Source organism: Balaenoptera physalus, assembly GCF_965194825.1.
Source record: "Balaenoptera physalus genome assembly, contig: HAP1_SCAFFOLD_464, whole genome shotgun sequence".
Lineage (NCBI taxonomy): Eukaryota > Metazoa > Chordata > Mammalia > Artiodactyla > Balaenopteridae > Balaenoptera > Balaenoptera physalus.
Window position 1 is genome coordinate 585,683 of NW_028126239.1, and position 19,409 is coordinate 605,091.

The window sequence follows — 19,409 nt, forward strand, 5'->3', positions numbered from 1 at the left end:
CGAGATCATTGGGGAACCTTTCAAGGTTTTAAGCAGAAAAGTGAACGTGTGTGTGTGTGTGTGTGTGTGTAGACACACACATATATCTGAAGATTAGTATAGAACTGATGGTGGGATATAATGGAGAGCGAGAACCTGAGGTCCTAGAACCACTTAGCAACTATTTAGAAAATCTTGGTGTACAACTTGCCAAGATGATTATACAGGCTCTGATATGATTTATGGGAGTAGGTGGGCAGTTAGAATTAACCCCTGGATGACCCTATAAATTCAGATGTGTGTTAAAATTCTCCATAGCACCAGAGGGCTGGCTTTCCCAGTGATTGTCCCCTGGTATCTCCGGGTCCATCCCGTAGGTTCAAGAAGAGTATTGTGTGGGCTTGAAGTTGTCTGCCTCACTGTCGCGTTTAGGCCTGGCAAAAAGAGAACCCCAGGAGGTGAAAGGAATATGTTTCTCTCATTTAAGACCTCTCTGATCTCTAGACTTATTATTATTATTTTTAACATTTATTTATTTATTTAGGCTGCTCCAGGTCTTAGTTGCGGCATGTGAGATCCTCTTTGTGGCATGCGGGATCTTTAGTTGTGGCATGCACGTGGGATCTAGTTCCCCGACCAGGGATCGAACCCGGGCCCCCTGCATTGGGAGCGTGGAGTCTTACCCACTGGACCACTGGGAAGTCCTCTAGACTTATTTTTCGAGGCCCTATCCCACATTAATATATTACAATCCTCTCAACATAATATTAAACATGCAAGTGATATCTATTTGCATTGAATATAAAAATAATCATGGTGTAAAATGAAGAGGGCCTTGATTAAGCAGTACAGAAATGAGATGTAAAAGGAAAGAGAAAACCCAAGGGATACCCTGAAGGCAGGATCCACAAGACTTTGATGATGCCGAGTTTGAGGAGGAAAAAGGAATCAGAGGATCCTACCTTTCATCCAGCCCTCACTGCAGCCTAGAAATCTAGGGGCATGATACCTGCCCAGGAGAAATAGTGAAGGGGGGGAATAGGAATTTCGATTTTGGACAGATTGAGATTGAGATGATGGTGATATCCAGCTAAGTAGGTAGAGATAAGGATTCAAGGTTTACATACAGGAGACATTAAGACTGAAGATGTAGGTCTGTGAGTATGAGGGTGTCACCTGTATGCAGTTGACAGTTGAACTTATTAAGGAAGCTGGATTCTCAGAGAAAGGCTGCATGTTGAGGAGGTGAGAGGCGGAAATGAAGACAAAAAGAGTGGAAAAAAAAAGGTTACTCTTCAGGTAAACAAATACCTGAGTGAGATCTTGCTGGAGTCAAAAGAGCCACGTGGATCCATATTTTACTTCTGTCATTTACTGCCATAAATGGCAAGTGCCATCACCTCTCTTCGCAGCTGTGATGTTTCCTCCTTCCGCTGCAAAATCAGAAACATAATTCTGTTTCTGCCCAAGTCATGAGGATAGTGTGGGGATCAAAGGAGATACTGTCAAGATGTGGCTGTCTCCGCAGGCAGTCTCTTTCCGGCCAGTGCCAAACAGTATGCTTCAATCTATATCAACCTTGACACAGACCTTGGCAAATAATCCACTAGCACAAAAAACATAAGTGAGCAATGCAGGCTTTACTGAAGATTTTGTAGAGCAGACTAGAAGAGGATTATATTACATCCCCTAAAGTATTCAATTTCCATCAGCAATGACTTCCACGAAGTCCATTTTCCGTCACACTGATGCAGGTGGTTGATTTCCTTTCTTCCCCTGAGGTGTCTGCCCGACCCCTACGGGTACTCAGTTGTTCCTGTGTTACATGGGGCCGTTTAGCTCTGCCATTGACCTGCATGCCTACTCATCTGGTTACTCAACAAAATAAAAGTCCTCAAGTAAAGAACACCACTTTTATCCTTAGCAAGTTTGGTGATCACCTATTTTTACTCACATATTCCCTTTGGGAGCTTCATCTTTATCCCACCACTATGCCCTGTAGTCCCCAGCTCACACCCCACACCATCATTCCATCTCTCCCAACCCTGAGAGGAGTTCTGTCAATGAGGGTTTTCTCCAGTCTTGTTACAAAATCATTTTGTCAACTCTAAAGTGATGGGAACTTCATTATTAGTGTCAGAAGAAGTCAAGGGAGGTGGTATCTTCGAGAGGGTGGTATTTTCAAGAGAGAGGATATAGTAAAAAGCTCTACAGAGAAGATGGAGAAAAGGAGGACCATGAAAAGGGCATTGGGTCAGTGAGAGAGGTGATCCTGACATTAATGTCAGCAGGATGGTGGGGGTGGAAGCTTTGAAGGCAAGGATTAAGGAGTGAGCAGGTGTTCAGGAGGAGGAAAAAGGTTTCCTGATTTCCCTGGGAGCAAATCTCTCCACCAATCACTATATAAGGCACATTCAGAGGAAATGCAGATTTGGATGGAGAAAGCAGCAGCAGGGCCAAATAGAGAGGCCCAGGAAACAAGTGTAATCAAGTTCATTCCGCAGAGGGCTACTTGAGAAGAAAGGGCAGTTAATTGTGCTGCTAGGAGGATCATCCCTTACCCGTTACAACTATCTAAGAGCTATGTAACAGATGAAATTTCCAAAAGCAGCAAGAAGTTCCCCAGTCAGAAACAGAAATTTCTGGGCAAAAGTCACAGGACAGGTATATTAGTGAATGATACAAATTTATATTTAATCGCCTAATTAAAAATATTGAGTGAGAATATTAGATCCAGAACTAGAGGGGAACCTTGAATATTACCTAATCTAACCCTGATGTTACAGAATCAGAAACTGAGGTTCTGGACAGGTTACCTAATTAATGCTAATTAATTAGACAGACCGCCTTCCCATTCTACTCTCAGATCCAAGAGCGCTAGTTCAGAACTCTTTCAAGTGCAATACATAAACTTCCATACTGCTGGCATTTCTACACTACAGTTTTGCAAAGCAAAAAGTTGATGGGGGATTATCCAGAGAAATATTTAAACTGATTTTCCTTCAATCAGTGAGGACATAGATTTATCAGTTTTACAGGTTGGAAAACTGAGGCTTGGCGAGATTAAGTGACTAGTCGTCATACAGCTAGTAAGTGGCAGAATGGGAGCTAGAACAAGTCTGGTTTGAATCCAAGTCCAGTTTGTGTTTTCACTACAAGACAGCTGTTGCTGGCTTTGCAAGATCCTGTTAAGACACTAACGCTCTCAGAATTATACATGCTTCTCAGAATTACACGCAAACGAGGCATCCTTCTCTGAAAATATCATGGAGAGAGTGTGTGCATGGCCTGGGAACATTGTGTTCAGAGAAGAACTTCTACCAGTTAGGTCTGTCCAGTAAACTGGAGACTTTCTTATCTGGCCTCATAATCTTGACTGATGCCTGTGAGACTTAGGGTCCATGTCATTTGCCCTTTTTTGTCTAGTAGTTGTATTTTTTTGGTTGGTTTCCTCAGTGCTTAAAGCCTCATTAGAACTAAGAGACGCGTGATCAATTACTTTTTTTTTTTAACATCTTTATTGAAGTATAATTGCCTTACAATGTTGTGTTAGCTTCTGCTTTATAACAAAGTGAATCAGTTATACACATACCATATGTTCCCATATCTCTTCCCTCTTGCATCTCCCTCCCTCCCTCCCTCCCCATCCCACCCCTGTAGGTGGTCACAAAGCACCGAGCTGATCTCCCTGTGCTACGTGGCTGCTTCCCACTAGCTATCTATTTTACATTTGGTAGTGTATATATGTCCATGACACTCTCTTACCCTGTCACATCTCACCCCACCCCCTCCCCATATCCTCAAGTCCATTCTCTAGTAGGTCTGTGTCTTTATTCCCGTCTTGCCACTAGGTTCTTCATGGCTTTTTTTTTTTTTCCTTAGATTCCGTATATATGTGTTAGCATACTGTATTCGTTTTTCTCTTTCTGACTTACTTCACTCTGTATGACAGACTCTAACTCCATCCACCTCATTACAAATACCTCCATTTCATTTCTTTTTATGGCTGAGTAATATTCCATTGTATATATGTGCCACATCTTCTTTATCCATTCATCTGTCGATGGACATTTAGGTTGCTTCCATGTCCTGGCTATTGTAAATAGAGCTGCAATGAACATTTTGGTAACTGACTCTTTTTGAACTATGGTTTTCTCAGGGTATATGCCCAGTAGTGGGATTGCTGGGTCGTATGGTAGTTCTATTTGTAGTTTTTTTAAGGAACCTCCATACTGTTCTCCATAGTGGCTGTATCAATTTACATTCCCACCAACAGTGCAAGAGTGTTCCCTTTCCTCCACACCCTCTCCAGCATTTATTGTTTCTAGATTTTTTGATGATGGCCATTCTGATCGGTGTGAGATGATATCTCATTGTAGTTTTGATTTGCATTTCTCTAATGATTAATGATGTTGAGCATTCTCTCATGTGTCTGTTGGCAATCTGTATATCTTCTTTGGAGAAATGTCTATTTAGGTCTTCTGCCCATTTTTGGATTGGGTTGTTCGTTTTTTTGTTATTGAACTGCATGAGCTGCTTGTAAATCTTGGAGAGTAATCCTTTGTCAGTTCCTTCATTTGCAAATATTTTCTCCCATTCTGAGGGTTGTCTTTTGGTCTTGTTTATGGTTTCCTTTGCAGTGCAAAAGCTTTTAAGTTTCATTAGGTCCCATTTGTTTATTTGTGTTATTTCCATTTCTCTGGGAGCTGGGTCAAAAAGAATCTTGCTGTGATGTATGTCATAGAGTGTTCTGCCTATGTTTTCCTCTAAGAGTTTGATAGTGTCTGGCCTTACACTTAGGTCTTTAATCCATTTTGAGTTTATTTTTGTGTGTGGTGTCAGGGAGTGTTCTAATTGCATACTTTTACATGTATCTGTCCAATTTTCCCAGCACCATTTATTGAAGAGGCTGTCTTTTCTCCACTGTATATTCTTGCCTCCTTTATCAAAGATAAGGTGACCATATGTGTGTGGGTTTATCTCTGGGCTTTCTATCCTGTTCCATTGATCTATATTTCTGTTTTTGTGCCAGTACCAAACTGTCTTGATTACTGAAGCTTTGTAATATAGTCTGAAGTCAGGGAGCCTGATTCCCCCAGCTCCATTTTTCGTTCTCAAGATTGCTTTGGCTATTCGGGGTCTTTTGTGTTTCCATACAAATTGTGAAATTTTTTGTTCTAGTTCTGTGAAAAATGCCAGTGGTAGTTTGATAGGGATTGCATTGAATCTGTAGATTGCTTTGGGTAGTAGAGTCATTTTCACAATGTTGATTCTTCCAATCCAGGAACATGGTATATCTCTCCATCTATTTGTATCATCTTTAATTTCTTTCATCAGTGTCTTATAATTTTCTGCATACAGGTCTTTTGTCTCCTTAGGTAGGTTTATTCCTAGATATTTTATTCTTTTTGTTGCAATGGTAAATGGGAGTGTTTTCTTAATTTCACTTTCAGATTTTTCGTCATTAGTGTATAGAAATGCAAGAGATTTCTGTGCATTAATTTTGTATCCTGCTACTTTACCAAATTCATTGATTAGCTCTAGGAGTTTTCTGGTAGCATCTTTAGGATTCTCTATGTATAGTATCATGTCATCTGCAAATAGTGACAGCTTTACTTCTTTTCCGATTTGGATTCCGTTTATTTCTTTGTCTTCTCTGATTGCTGTGGCTAACACTTCCAAAACTATATTGAATAACAGGGGTGAGAGTGGGCAACCTTGTCTTGTTCCTGATTTTAGTGGAAATGGTTTCAGTTTTTCACCATTGAGGACAATGTTGGCTGTGGGTTTGTCATATATGGCCTTTATTATGTTGAGGAAAGTTCCCTCTATTCCTACTTTCTGCAGGGCTTTTATCAAAAATGGGTGTTGAATTTTGTCGAAAGCTTTCTCTGCATCTATTGAGATGATCATATGGTTTTTCTCCTTCAATTTGTTAATATGGTGTATTACATTGATTGATTTGCGTATATTGAAGAATCCTTGCATTCCTGGGATAAACCCCACTTGATCATGGTGTATGATCCTTTTAATGTGCTGTTGGATTCTGTTTGCTAGTATTTTGTTGAGGATTTTTGCATCTATGTTCATCAGTGATATTGGCCTGTAGTTTTCTTTCTTTGTGACATCTTTGTCTGGTTTGGTATCAGGGTGATGGTGGCCTCGTAGAATGAGTTTGGGAGTGTTCCTCCCTCTGCAATATTTTGGAAGAGTTTGAGAAGGATAGGTGTTAGCTCTTCTCTAAATGTTTGATAGAATTCACCTGTGAAGCCATCTGGTCCTGGGCTTTTGTTTGTTGGAAGGTTTTTAATCACAGTTTCAATTTCAGTGCTTGTGATTGGTCTGTTCATATTTTGTATTTCTTCCTGGTTCCATCTTGGCAGTTTGTGCATTTCTAAGAATCTGTCCATTTCTTCCAGGTTGTCCATTTTATTGGCATAGAGTTGCTTGTAGTAATCTCTCATGATCTTTTGTATTTCTGCAGTGTCAGTGGTTACTTCTCCTTTTTCATTTCTAATTCTATTGATTTGAGTCTTCTCCCTTTTTCTCTTGATGAGTCTGGCTAATGGTTTATCAATTTTGTTTATCTTCTCAAAGAACCAGCTTTTAGTTTCATTGATTTTTGCTATTGTTTCCTTCATTTCTTTTTCATTTCTGACCTGATCTTTCCTTCTGCTGGCTTTGGGGTTTTTTTGTTCTTCTTTCTCTAATTGCTTTAGGTGCAAGGTTAGGTTGTTTATTCGAGATGTTTCCTGTTTCTTGAGGTAGGCTTGTATTGCTATAAACTTCCCTCTTAGCACTGCTTTTGCTGCGTCCCATAGGTTTTGGGTCGTCGTATCTCCATTGTCATTTGTTTCTAGGTATTTTTTGATTTCCCCTTTGATTTCTTCAGTGATCACTTCGTTATTAAGCAGTGTATTGTGTAGCCTCCATGTGTTTGTATTTTTTACAGATCTTTTCCTGTAATTGATATCTAGTCTCATAGCATTGTGGTCGGAAAAGATACTTGATACGATTTCAATTTTCTTAAATTTACCAAGGCTTGATTTGTGACCCAAGATATGATCTATCCTGGAGAATGTTCCATGAGCACTTGACAAAAATGTGTATTCTGTTGTTTTTGGGTCGAATGTCCTATAAATATCAATTAAGTCCATCTTGTTTAATGTATCATTTAAAGCTTGTGTTTCCTTATTTATTTTCATTTTGGATGATCTGTCCATTGGTGAAAGTGGGGTGTTAAAGTCCCCTACTATGATTGTGTTGCTGTCGATTTCCCCTTTTATGGCTATTAGTATTTGCCTTATGTATTGAGGTGCTCCTATGTTGGGTGCATAAATATTTACAATTGTTATACCTTCCTCTTGGATCGATCCCTTGATCATTATATAGTGTCCTTCTTTGTCTCTTGTAATAGTCTTTATTTTAAAGTCTATTTTGTCTGATATGAGAATTGCTCCTTCAGCTTTCTTTTGATTTCCATTTGCATGGAATATCTTTTTCCATCCCCTCACTTTCAGTCTATATGTGTCTCTAGGTCTGAAGTGGGTCTCTTGTAGACAGCATATATATGGGTCTTGTTTTTGTATCCATTCAGCCAGCCTGTGTCTTTCGGTGGGAGCATTTAATCCATTTACATTCAAGGTAATTATCGATATGTATGTTCCTATTCCCATTTTCTTAAATGTTTTGGGTTTGTTATTGTAGGTGTTTTCCTTCTCTTGTGTTTCTTGCCTAGAGAAGTTCCTTTAGCATTTGTTGTAAAGCTGGTTTGGTGGTGCTGAACTCTCTCAGCTTTTGCTTGTCTGTAAAGGTTTTAATTTCTCCATCAAATCTGAATGAGATCCTTGCTGGGTAGAGTAATCTTGGTTGTAGGTTTTTCTCCTTCATCACTTTAAGTATATCCTGCCACTCCCTTCTGGCTTGCAGAGTTTCTGCTGAAAGATCAGATGTTAACCTTATGGGGATTCCCTTGTGTGTTATTTGCTGTTTTTCCCTTGCTGCCTTTAATATGTTTTCCTTATATTTAATTCTTGACAGTTCGATTAATATGTGTCTTGGCGTGTTTCTCCTTGGGTTTATCCTGTATGGGACTCTCTGTGCTTCCAGGACTTGATTAACTATTTCCTTTCCCATATTAGGGAAGTTTTCAACTATAATCTCTTCAAATATTTTCTCAGTCCCTTTCTTTTTCTCTTCTTCTTCTGGGACCCCTATAATTCGAATGTTGTTGCGTTTAATGTTGTCCCAGAGGTCTCTGAGACTGTCCTCAGTTCTTTTCATTCTTTTTTCTTTATCCTGCTCTGCAGTAGTTATTTCCACCATTTTATCTTCCAGGTCACTTATCCTTTCTTCTGCCTCAGTTATTCTGCTATTGATCCCATCTAGAGTATTTTTAATTTCATTTATTGTGTTTTTCATCATTGCTTGGTTCCTCTTTAGTTCTTCTACGTCCTTCTTAAATGTTTCTTGCATTTTGTCTATTCTATTTCCAAGATTTTGGATCATCCTTACTATCATTATTCTGAATTCTTTTTCAGGTAGACTACCTATTTCCTCTTCATTTGTTAAGTCTGGTGTGTTTTGACCCTGCTCCTTCATCTGCTGTGTGTTTTTCTGTCGTCTCATTTTGCTTATCTTACTGTGTTTGGGGTCTCCTTTTCACAGGCTGCAGGTTCGTAGTTCCCGTTGTTTTTGGTATCTGTCCCCAGTGGCTAAGGTTGGTTCAGTGGGTTGTGTAGGCTTCCTGGTGGAGGGAACTAGTGCCTGAGTTCTGGTGGATGAGGCTGGATCTTGTCTTCTGGTGGGCACGTCCACGTCTGGTGGTGTATTTTGGGGTGTCTGTGGCCTTATTATGATTTTAGGCAGCCTTTCTGCTAATGGATGGGGCTGTGTTCCTGTCTTGCTAGTTGTTTGGCATAGGGTGTCCAGCACTGTAGCTTGCTGGTCGTTGAGTGAAGCTGGGTCTTGATGTTGAGATGGAGATCTCTGAGAGATTTTCGCCGTTTGGTATTACGTGGAGCTGGGAGGTCTCTTGTGGACCAGTGTCCTGAAGTTGGCTCTCCCACCTCAGAGGCACGGCCCTGATGCCTGGCTGGAGCACCAAGAGCCTTTCATCCACACGGCTCAGAGTAAAAGGGAGAAAAAATAGAAAGAAAGAAAGAGGCTATAATATAGTGAAGTAAAATAAAGCTATTATAAAGCAGAGCTATACAGACAAAATCTCACCCAGAAGCATATACATATACACTCACAAAAAAAAGGAAAAGGGGAAAAATTAATATATCCTGCTCCGAAAGTCCACCTCCTGAATTTGGGATGATTCATTGTCTATTCAGGTATTCAACAGATGCAGGCACATCAAGTTGATTGTGGAGCTTTAATCCGCTGCTTCTGAGGCTGCTGGGAGAGATTTCCCCTTCTCTTCTCTGTTCGCACAGCTCCTGGGGATCAGCTTTGGATTTGGACCCGCCTCTGCGTGTAGGTCACCTGAGGGCGTCTGTTCCCACCCAGACAGGACGGGGTTAAAGGAGCAGCTGCTTCGGGGGCTCTGGCTCACCCAGGCCGGGGGGAGGGAGGGGTACAGAGGAGGCGGGGCGAGCCTGCGGCGTCAGAGGCGTCGTGACGTTGCAGCAGCCCGAGGTGCACCGTGCGTTCTCCCGGGGAAGTTGTCCCCGGATCACGGGAGCCTGGCAGTGGCGGGCTGCACCGGCTCCCGGGAGGGGCGGTGTGGAGAGTGACCTGTGCTCACACACAGGATTTCTGGAGGCGGCAGCAGCAGCCCCAGCGTCTCACACCCGTCTCTGGGGCCCGCGCTGATCGCTGCGGCTCGCGCCCGTCTGTGGAGCTTGTTTAGGCGGCGCTCTGAATCCCCTCTCCTTGCGCGCCGTGAAACAAAGAGGCAAAAAAAAGTCTCTTGCCTCTTCGGCAGCTGCAGACTTTTTCCCGGACTCCCTACCAGCCAGCTGTGGTGCGCTAACCCCTTCAGGCTGTGTTCACGCCGCCAGCCCCAGTCCTCTCCCTGCGATCCGACCGAAGCCCGAGCCTCAGTTCCCAGCCCCGCCCGCCCCGGCGGGGGAGCAGACGAGCCTCTCGGGCTGGTGAGTGCTGCTCGGCGCCGCTCCTCCGTGCGGGAATCTCTCCGCTTTGCCCTCCACACCCCTGTGGCTGCGCTCTCCTCCGTGGCTCCGAAGCTTCCCCCCTCTGCCACCCGCAGTCTCTGCCCGCGAAGGGGCTTCCTAGTGCGTGGAAATCTTTCCTCCTTCACAGCTCCCTCCCACTGGTGCAGGTGCCGTCCCTATTCTTTTGTCTCTGTTATTTCTTTTTTCTTTTGCCCTACCCAAGTACGGGGGGAGTTTCTTGCCTGTTTGGAGGTCAGACGTTTTCTGTCAGCGCTCAGTGGGTGTTCTGTAGGAGCAGTTCCACGTGTAGATGTATTTCTACTGTATCTGTGGGAAGGAAGGTGATCTCCGCGTCTTACTCTTCCGCCATCTTCTCCGGTGTCCCCAATTACTTTTAATTTCAACTGTTGGGGTATGAAACAACATAGCCTAAAAAAAAAAAAAGAGATTTTATGCCCTTGGCTAGGCATAACCCAAATGCATATTTACATTGTTAAGAGCTGCATGATAATGTAGTGACTAAGAGTGGACTTTGAGAGTCAGAATACTGAGGTTCAAATCCTGACTTCACTATTTAAACTATTTGAATTTGCGCAACTTATTCTACTTTTCTGAGCCTCAGTTTCTTCATCTGTAAAATGGGGATAATAACAATACCTAACTCATGGGGTTCTTGTGACAACTGAGTTAATAAATGCATGATAGGCTACTTTTTGAAAGTGACATGGAGTGGGTGAGGCCATGTCAACAGCAGAGCCTGAGACTTAGAAGCCAGGACCTTTCTCTAGAGAATGTACCAACCATTGCCTGTGCCAGAGGGCTCTGGAAGCCAGGACAGCATCTTCTATGTTGTTCTTTCATCTCTTTTTTGTTGCTGTTTGGTAAGGCCCATCAGCTGACCACAGCCTCACTACTGGCCATCCAGCCCTCCCATTCTACCCACTACATATAGCCAATTTCCTCTCCAGATGGCCCAGAACACTCTTAAGTCACCGCCACCACCCACCCCCCACCCCCTCATTCCACACACTCACAACAATAAAACAAGACGAGGAAGATGGAGCCTAGATACCTCAAAGCAGGGTGACCAACCTTCCTAATTTGCTTGGAATTGAAGAGATTCCTGAGACTTCAGTTTTAAAATCAGGACAGTCCTGGGCAAACCCAGATAAATTTATCACCCTACCCAAAAGGTGGTTGGGGGTATGATGGCAAAATCCTCAAACTTGACCAAGATGGGGCTAGATGGAACCAGCTTGAGATCTCTCACAAAACCAGGATGGTGATGAAATTCACATATGGAATTGCTAATTTTGAAGCTGTAATGCACAGAGCCGGTAACAGGGAGCATGCACGTATTCAATTGTTTATTCATCAAACATTCATTGAGGGCTTACTACATGCTGGGAAGATTTTAAGCACTAGGGAACAGAACAGGCAAAGTCTCTGCCCTCATGGAAACTCTATTCTAGTGTGTGTGTATGTGGGGACAGAGAACAAACAAACAGATATCAAATGTCAATGAGTGATAAATTCTCTGAAGGAAAGGAAAATTAGGATAAGGAAACAGTGGCCGTGTGGGTTTGAAATGGATCAATCAGGATAAGTTTCTCTAAAGAGATGATATTTGAGCACTTAGAGGAAGAGCAAGCCAGGAGAATATCAACGGGGCACAGTATTCCAGGCAGAGGAAACAAATGCAAAGGCTCTGGGAGGGGAACTTGCCTGCACAGGAACAGAATAAAGGCCAGTAGGGCAGGGATGAAAGGAGCCAGGGATACAGTAGCAAGGAATGAAGTGGCAGAAGCGGCTAGGGGCCAGATGCTTAGAGCCTTGCAAACTAAGGTAAGGATTTAGGGTTTTAAATGCCAGCTGTTATTATAAAGGTAACGCTATTCTTCCATATTCTCTGCTGAGCGTTGGCTCTGTTATCTGCTGTTTTTCTACTCAGCTTTGCTTCACTCTGTCAAACAAAACGTTTAGCTGCTCTTCATTTAGCAAATGGCTTATAAAGACACCGTTCCAGGCATTGGGGATTAGAAGTTGGTTCTCTCAAACAGCTTACCATCTAGTTCGGGGAGGGTGGGTGGATCACAGTATTGAAAACACGTGAAAAAATCAGCAGCCGTCGACTTCCAAGGAAACAGCCGGTAACTACCGAGAAGAAAGGCGGTTTCAATTTCCCAGAGAGGTGAGGAGTTGCTTCCGGTGCGCCCTGGGGCATCATGGGAGGGGTGTGCCCCGGGGCATCATGGGAGGAGTGCGCCACCGGGGAAGGAAAGGCTGGAAGTGATTCCGCCAGGGTTGGGACCAGCCTGGAGACGCTGAGGGGCCCTGGCCGGTGAGTGTATGTTTGGAGTTTGTGAGAGAGGCAGGCGTTTCTCGTCAGCTCCGCGATTCCAGAGCTTAACTGTGCGTGTGGTGGGAGGGTGTGAAGCCGGAAGTGGCGAGGGAATTCGAACCCCCGGCTCTTGACGTGACTGGGCTGCAAGGAAATTTCTGAAAAGTCTCAAGTCACCAAATTCCATTTGAAGTTTTTCAGTACGTTTGTAGGCGTTTTATTACATTGCATATACATGTACTTATGTAATATATAGGGCTAAATCCATTTTTGGGTACTAAAAACTGTGGGTATCAATAGAATTATTTTTCAGAATATACCGGAAAAAAATATGATTCTGTTGCTCCAAAGATACCACCTTTCCCATCCATCCTCTTAACAACATTTTTCATACTTTGAGGGCTCCGCCTGTGTTGTACCTCAGTTTCCCCGAGAGAGAGCCATAAGCCGTTGTTTCTGTGAGGAGCTGAGAAAATAGCCCGCCCTCTTGGGAAGGTCAGGCTACTGTAATATAAGAAAAGCCCTGTTTTGGGTGTGTTCCCCAAGGGGAATGTTTTTCTCCTTCATCAGCGAAGAGGCTTTCTTTTTCTCTCGTGGGCTCCGGAAGCAGCATCTTGGTGGCGCTTGGAGGCAGGAGGGAGGAATCGGGCTGGTAAATTCCATCCTTAAGGAAGTAAGGTTCTTTGCATCTGCCCACAGCTGATTCTTCAGCCTCCCACTTAGGAAAATGGGACCGACTAAGTCTGCAGTGAAGGTGCCTGGGGACACTGGTGTCAATGTAACATGTGCCCAAACCTCTGTCACAGCCAGGAGGCAGAATTTAAGTTTGCTCACCGACAGCTGCTGTGTTAGGCCTGGAATGGTAATGCTTACGGAAAACTTGGCTGAAAGGCAACAGCTTTTAGTAGTTGTGCTAATGGTCTTGTCCATCAAATGACCCTCTCCTCTGCACCTTTCTCTTGTCAGTTATACCCATGTCTTTGATGAGAATTAGGTATGAAGTCCTCTTAAGAAGCATGTTCCTTTTAGTTATTGTATTTAAAAAATACGAGCCTTTAAAAAAATTCCCAAAGTGAGGTACACATTGTAGAAAGATTGAAAAACATAATCAAACATACTGAAGGAGAAATTTAAATCACTCCTAAGATTTTAGTATAGAAGTAATCTCTGCCGGAATTTGGATTAAGTCCTTTTACACTTTTTTTTATGTTTGTAAACACATACACAGTTTTTTTTTTTTTTTTAAACACGTGCTTTAAACAAATACACAATTAGGGTATCAGCCTGTAAGCATGGTTTTGTATTCTGCCTTTGCAACTTAACAGATTATGGGAAATTTTACCATGATATTAACTCTTCTTCTACATCATGATTTTTAATAGTTACATATCGTTCCATCCTATGACTGTACTCAGTTTTCTATTTTGGGGCACTTAGGGTGCACTAATTTTTTTTTCTTTTAAATATTCCTGTAAACATATGTGTGCATATGTTTATGCATATCTTGACGATATTTATAGAATAGAATTTCTGGGCAAAGGGTATGACTGTTTTAAGGTTTGCAGTAGTACAATGCCTGTTATTAGAGTCTCCACAGTAGTGATGTGGCATAAGAAAACAATAAGTATTCTCTAATGATCGTTACGGAGCCCAAGCTCATATTGCTTGCCGCACAACAGGTCAACAAATCGAGAGACGAGTGGTTGGGGCAAGGAATAGTGACTTTATTCGGAAAGCCAGCAGACCGAGAAGATGGTGGGCTAGGGTCCTCAGGTAAGATGGGCTAGAACCATCTTCCCCGAGGTAGAATTCAGGCTTTTTTTATACTAAAAGGGGAGGGAGTGTTGTTAGCTGTTGCAAACTTGGTGTCGGAATCCTTTGTTCTTGTAGCTGTCCACTTAGGTCAGGTCATGGTGTTCCTGTAAACCTCCAACAAGACAAACGTTATTCTCTGTTCTGCAACTTTTTATCTCTCTATGAATGGAAAAGTGTTACACCTGTAAAGGCCAGAGCCTTGAGAATTGGCTATCCTGTATATTTCAGGCTATAGGCAACATTAAGTTGTAGCAAAAACAAAGTACAAAGGTTAAAGTAAAAGAAACAGATCTGATGTGGAGTCAGTTTTGTTATTCCCTAGTACATGAGCATACTGATTATCAGGTGTTGTAAATATGCAATAGTCAGTGCAACATGACTGCAAAATAAAATGGCAAATACTGCAAAATTTTCAGAATTTAATGAAGTTGATGAAAGTGGTATTAGAAACCTGCTTGAATTTTGCAAAGCCACTGGCCAGGGTGATGCAGCAGCACTGAACTAGTTAATAATTATAAAACTCTGAACATGGACAATGATGATCCAATAAGTGCTTCAAGGGAGTGAGTTTAGGATCAAAGGATTAGGAAGACCCTTAAAATATCAATGAAGACATCATACAGTTTTTGCAAAAAAGGACATTCTTTATGATTGCATTGCAAAAGTTAAACATAAAGGGTGCCACATCATACAAGATTGTGAGAAGGATGTTCCTTTTCTCCCAACTCCAACATTGATTCATTCTTTGTTCTAAGAATTAACAGAGATGCAGTTATAATGTAAATCTTGTGAAGTATAAGAGAAAATAAATTTATTTCAGTAGTTCTGGCTTGATTTTTATGATAAAATCCCAATCAGACTTTTTCCCCACAATTTACTGTGTAATTTTGAACTTCATTTTAATTAATTTAGATTCACCTTAAGTGGTTGTTTTCTGAGGTACATGATTGTTGATGTAGAAAATCCCAAAGAATTTCCCCCCAAACTCAGAACTATGAAGTGAGTTCAGTAGGGTTTCAGGGTATAACATAAACATACAAAAATCAGTTGTATTTCTTTAGGCTGTATGCTAGCAGTGAACATGTGGACACCAAAATTAGAAATACAGGGACTTCCCTGGTGGCGCAGTGGTTAAAAATCTGCCGGCCAGTGCAGGGGACACAGGTTTGATCCCTGGTCCGGGAAGATCCCACATGCCATGGAGCAACTCAGGTCGTGCACCACAACAACTGAGCCTATGCTCTAGAGCCCGAGAGCCACAAGTACTGAAGCCCGTGTGCCTAGAGCCCGTGTTCCACAACAAGAGAAGCCACCGCAGTGAGAAGCCTGCGCATCGCAATGAAGAGTAGCCCCCGCTCGCTGCAACTAGAGAAAGCCTGCGTGCAGCAACAAAGGCCCAATGCAGCCAAAAAAAAAAAAAAAAAAAACAAAGAAATACAATACAGTATACAATTACTTAAAAACAAAAAGAAAGAAAAAGAAGAATTTAGGTGTAAATCTAACAAAACATGTACAGGACTTGTATGCTGGAAACTGTAAAACAAGGAAGACAGAAATTGAAGAGGATCTGAATAAATGGAAAAACATACTTTATTCACGAATTGGAAGAATCAACATATTAAGTAAGCTAATTTTCCCCAAACTGGTAAATAGATTTAATGTAGTTCCTATCAAAAATTATAACTCTGGCTTTAAAGTTGGACATACAGTATCCTAATTATTATTTTCCCAAAGCACTATAATTGTAGTATTTCCCCCAATGAAAAATTTTAACAGCTTTATGGGGATATAATTGATGTATAACGAACTGTACATATTTAAAGAGTCTCGACATATGTAGACACTGTGACACCATCATCTGAATCAAGATAATGAACATGTCCATCACCCGCAAAGTTTCCTCCTGGTCCTTTGTAATACATCCTACTGTCCTTCTGTGCCTCCCATAAATCCTGCCTCTCTGTCCCTAGGCAACCACTAGTCAGCTTTCAGTCACTATAGATTCATTTTTTTCCCCTAGAATTTTATATAAATGGAATAATAGAGTCTACACTTTTTTGGTCTGGCTACTTTCCATCAGCATTATTATTTTGAGATCCATCCATGTTTTTGTGTGTGTTAATAGTTTATTTTCATCATTTTTTTAAAAAAATTTATTTATTTTATTATTTTATTTATTTATTGTTTCTGGCTGCGTTGGGTCTTCGTTGCCGCGGGCGGGCTTTTCTCTGGTTGCGGCGAGCGGAGGCTACTCTTCGTTGCGGTGTGCGGGCTTCTCATTGTGGTGGCTTCTCTTGTTGTGGAGCACGGGCTCTAGGTGCGTGTGCTTCAGTAGTTGTGGCTCTCGGGCTCTAGAGCACAGGCTCAGTAGTTGTGGTGCATGGACTTAGTTGCTCCACGGCATGTGGGATCTTCCTGGACCAGGGCTCGAACCCGTGTCCCCTACATTGGCAGGCGGATTCTTAACCACTGCGCCACCAGGGAAGCCCAATAGTTTATTTTTATCATTTTGTAGTATTACATTATATGGATTTACCACAATGTGTTTATCCATTCACCTGTTAATGGCCATTTGGGTGGTTTTCAGTTTGGGGCTATTACAGATAAATATGCTGTGAATATTTGTGTGGACATACGTTTTCATTTCTCTTGAATAAATACCTAGAAGTGGAACGACTGGAACAAATGGGTAATTTCTTAACTTTTTAAGAGGCTGCCAAACTGTTTTCCAAAATGGTTATGCTGTTTTACATGACCACTAGCCGGTGTGAGAGGTCCAGTACCTCCACCTCTTGGCCAACACTTGGACTTTTAGTCATTGTAATAGGTGTGTTGTGATATCTCATTATGTTTTAATTATTAGTCCCCTAATGATTCATGATGAGCATTTTTCATGTGCTCTGTGTATATCTTCTTTGGTGAAATGTTTGTTTAAATCTTTTGGCTCTTTAAAAATTAGGTGATTTGTTTTCTTTTTAGTGAAGATATAGATTTCTGTATGTATTCTGGACACAAGTCCTTTATCAGGGGTATAATTTGCAAATACTTTTTCTCAGTCGGTGGCTTGTCCTTTCATTCTGTTTAACAGTGTTTTTCAAAGTGCGGAAACTGAATTTTGATGAAATCCAGTTTATCAATTTTTTCTCTCATGGCTTGTGCTTTAGGTGTTGGCATCTAAGAAATCTTTGTGTAAACCAAGGTCACAAAGATTTACTCTTATGTTTACTTCTAGAAGTTTTTGTGATTCTACTTTTGGTTTCCTCTTTGATCCAAACTTTAATTTAGGAGAGTATTTTGAATTTTTTTGTTTAAAACTGTTATTAATTTTAGACATTTTTGCGATTGAGGCCTGTGCAGTTTATACTGTAAAGGAGTGAGGCTGATAGGGGTTGGGAGGCAAGGGAGTGTGGATGGTAGAAGGTGGAAGAGGGACAGGAGTGCATAAAGTACAATTTTTGTCTAGATTGCACTTTTGTTCTACTGCTTCCTCTCTTTCTAGATACCAAACTCCTCATGTTTATACTGCACTAAATCTTTCTTGTTTTATTCTTCCTCTTTTCATAAGTCCTTTCTCTCTCTCTCTCTCTCTCTCACCCACTCATCCATCCAATCTGTCAGAAAACCCTATGTGCGCTACCTTCACAGTACATCTAGAATCCATCTGCTTCTCGTCATCTCCCAGTGCCTATCTCTCTGGTCTAAGCCACTGTCACTCTTTATCTTTTATTTTGCAGTAGGCTCCTAACTGGTCTCACAGTTTCTACCTCTGCCTCCTTCAGTGTATTCTCAATGCAGCAGAGTGATTCTTTTTTTTTTTTTTTAAGACTTATTTATTTATTCATTTTGGCTGTGTTGGGTCTTCTTTGCTGCGCACGGGCTTTCTCTAGTTGCGGCGAGAGGGGGCTACTCTCCCTTGCGGTGCAGAGGCTTCTCATTGCGGTGGCTTCTCTTGTTGAGGAGCACGGGCTCTAGGTGTGAGGGCTTCAGTAGTTGCAGCATGCGGGCTCAGTAGTTGTGGCTTGCGGGCTCTAGAGCACAGGCTTAGTAGTTGTGGTGCATGGGCTTAGTTGCTCCGCGGCATGTGGGATCTTCCAGGACCAGGGCTCGAACCCGTGTCCCCTGCATTGGCAGGCAGATTCTCAACCACTGCGCCACCAGGGAAGTCCCCAGAGTGATTCTTTTAAAATGTGTGTTAATATCACTCCTCTGCTCAAAACACTCCAAAGATTTCCCATCTCACTCTGAGTGAAGAAAGAAGTCCTCAGGTGGCCCTGAAGCCCTACATGATCCCTGGGGCCCCAGGTTCCTGTCTTATGCTGTAACTATCTTGCTCATTCTCCTCTAGCCCTGCTGGCCTCCTTCCTGTCCCTGGGACATGCCAAACTGCCCCTGCCTCAGGGCCTTTGCATTTTCTTTTGTTCCCTCTGCCTGGAATACTCTTGCTTCCTTCAGGTCTCAGCTCAAATGTGTTTTTCTTAGAGAGGCCTTGCTTGACTCCTCTCTACAAAGTACTAACTGCCTCCCTCTTACTTTTTTTATTTCTCATGAGCACTTACGTGACGCATTACACAGCTTCTTATTTTTTTTGTAGATCTTTTTACAAAAATTTTATGTTGGAGTGTAGTTGATTAACAATGATGTGTTAGTTACAGGTGAACAGCAGAGTGATTCACTTATACCCATACAAGTATCCATTCTTCTTCAAATTCTTTTCCCGTTTAGGTTATTACAGAATACTGAGCCGAGTTCCCTGTGCTATACACTAGGTTCTTGTTGATTATCTATTTTAAATATAGTAGACACAGCTTCTTATTTGTTGACTGCCTTTCTTTCCTTGCAGAATATAAGTTCCCAGAGGGAGGGAACTATGCTTTGTTCACTGCTATTCCCATAGTACTGAGAGCAGTGCCCGGCGCATAGTAGATGCTCAGTAACCACCTGTGGAGTGGGTGTATGAGTGTGTCCTGTCTGAAGGGGTAACCTCAGTGAGTGGTTTCCTTAGTAATTTGTAACAATCTAGAGAGACTTAATAAAATTAAGTCCAGTAAAAGATAATTGTGTGTGTGTGTGTGGTGGAGCTGGAGATGGGAAAGGGGATGCGGGGTGGTGAGGGAGGTACAGATATTGAATGTTCCACAAAGCCATATATAATG

The 19,409-nt window shown here is 42.1% G+C and overlaps 1 protein-coding gene across 2 annotated transcripts in view; it reads right to left on the minus strand.

The window, feature by feature from the left end:
* LOC309653515 (myosin-2-like) overlaps positions 1-12,304 on the minus strand; it is a 37,215-nt gene extending 24,911 nt beyond the window's left edge. The window contains exons 1-2 of one of the 2 annotated variants that reach the window (XM_082478452.1): positions 12,166-12,299; positions 1,291-1,412 (exon numbers count right to left, since the gene is read on the minus strand). The gene's annotated coding sequence lies outside the window, so the exon portion shown is untranslated. Of the gene's footprint in view, positions 1-1,290; positions 1,413-12,165 lie in introns of both variants that reach the window. The other variant, XM_082478453.1, reaches the window with a different exon arrangement.
* Between the last annotated feature and the right edge of the window lie 7,105 nt (positions 12,305-19,409).